The sequence below is a fragment of the Pan troglodytes genome, chromosome 10, assembly GCF_028858775.2.
Source record: "Pan troglodytes isolate AG18354 chromosome 10, NHGRI_mPanTro3-v2.0_pri, whole genome shotgun sequence".
Classification (NCBI taxonomy): domain Eukaryota; kingdom Metazoa; phylum Chordata; class Mammalia; order Primates; family Hominidae; genus Pan; species Pan troglodytes.
This window is the reverse complement of record NC_072408.2, coordinates 102,992,215-102,994,095: the sequence shown is the minus strand read 5'-3', so window position 1 is coordinate 102,994,095 and position 1,881 is coordinate 102,992,215. Positions and strand designations below refer to the sequence as shown.

The 1,881-nt window shown below is 50.4% G+C and overlaps 1 long non-coding RNA gene across 1 annotated transcript; it reads right to left on the bottom strand.

The window, feature by feature from the left end:
• Positions 1 to 900: 900 nt before the first annotated feature.
• LOC134807589 (uncharacterized) lies at positions 901 to 1,209 on the bottom strand. The gene is made up of 2 exons (XR_010148396.1): positions 1,124 to 1,209; positions 901 to 1,011 (listed from the first exon to the last, which is right to left on the bottom strand). It is a non-coding gene; the product is annotated as an uncharacterized LOC134807589 (long non-coding RNA).
• Positions 1,210 to 1,881: the final 672 nt, after the last annotated feature.

Genomic DNA, 1,881 nt, shown 5'->3' with positions numbered 1-1,881 from the left:
TGAAACCCCATCTCTACTAAAAGTACAAAAAATTAGCCGGGCGTGGTGGCGGGCGCCTGTAGTCCCAGCTACTCGGGAGGTTGAGGCAGGAGAATGGCATGAACCCGGGAGGCGGAGCTTGCAGTAAGCCGAGATCACACCACTGCACTCCAGCCTGGGCAACAGTGCAAGAATCCGTCTCAAAAAAAAAAAAAAAAAAATGGAATTTCAGGGGGACACAAACATTCAGTGCATGACAGGGCGGGTGGAAACTGAGAGGAGGCTGCTGCAGGTCCAGGTGAGAGATGGGAGAGACTGGTCCAAGCTGAGTGGAACTGAGGGGAGAGACGACGGCAGATTCAGGTTGTCTTTTCGAGTTGGAGCCCACAGGACAGGCCCTCAGTAAATGTTTCCATGTGTGTTTCCTTTTCTTCCTTTCCTCCCTTCCTCCCTTGCTACCTCCTTGCTGCATTTCATTTATCGAGCTTTGGCACAAGGTATTTCTTAGGTAATCTACACCTTTGTCTCTCTTTTTTTTTTAGACAGGGTGTCACTCTGTCACCCAGGCTGGAATGCTGTGTCATGAACACTGCTCACTGTAGCCTTGACCCCCTGGGCTCAAGCGATCCTCCCACCTCACCCTCTTGAGTAGCTGGGACTATAGGCACACTCCACCACACCCAACTAATTTATTTTTTATAGAGACAGGGCCTTAAGTCATCCTCCTGCCTTGGCCTCCCAAAGTGCTGGTATTACAGACATAAGCCATGGCGCTCGGCCTTACATCTTTTTCTTTAAATGCACCAATCATAATTACATCCAATGCCAGGAAGATTCAGGTCAGTTCGACAAAACTTTGTTGAGAAGAGAATGTGTAGTGTGGGAAATGCCCGGCGCCTCATCAGATGCTCTTTCTACGCGTTTCAATTCAACAATGGGATTTGATTGGTGGTCATGAGCCCCGCACTGTGATTGGTTCTGGCAGTTCAGATGAAAAAACACAGCCCTAGTCCTCCACCATCTCACAGTGCCCTAACGGAGAAAGACAGGCAAGGAGACAAAATGCAATACGAGTGAAACACAGAAATCTGTAAGAGGGAGGGCGCTGAAACAGCACGGGAGACAGGGAAGAGGAGAAAGCTACCCGAAGCAGGTGCCTGCTGGCCTGGGTGTTAGGGGAGGGACAGTTCTCTGGTGGACGGAGAGAGAAGGGCATCTCGAGCAGGCGGGAACAGCGCAGGCAGATACATGGAGGAGTGAAACAGCATGTTTCGAGGGGCCACTGGCCACTCGGTGTTGCTGCCGCAAATGTTACAAGGGAGGAGGGTGAGACTGACAATGTAGGCGGAACCTAGATCATAATGGGCCTCGTTAATTATGAAGACAAGCTTGTGCTGTATCTCATAAGTGATGGGGACTCAGAGAAGGGCTTCAAACAGGGAGAGACCAGCAGATTTCATCAAACCCCACACACTCACCAAGCCTGCCTTTAAAATCCACAGACACATGTTACTGGGTAATATCTGTGAAGGTGTGTGAATGAAAGACGTTAAAAACATGTGGCTCCAAGGAAATAATACAATTTGGAAAGGGCAGAGAATGAGGAGAGGAAAAATTACACCGGCCCGAGAAGGGATTCTCGGCTGGCTTCCAGCCCCTAGGGAAAGCTCGACATGGGAAAGGCGGCCCACGTGTTATGTCTGCAGGCGTCTCAGGCAGGCAAGCCCCACTCCTGCACAGAACGGGGCGATTCACGCCGACTGTAAAGATGAGAGGTGCCCATTTTCCAGGGGCTGCAATGCCAATTCCAGTTGCAGTGAGAAGGTGGCTGGGCCAAGGTACACATTTCCTGTGGGCACACCATTAAGGCATCTAGTAAAAAATCCTAATTGTGCTCAAAGG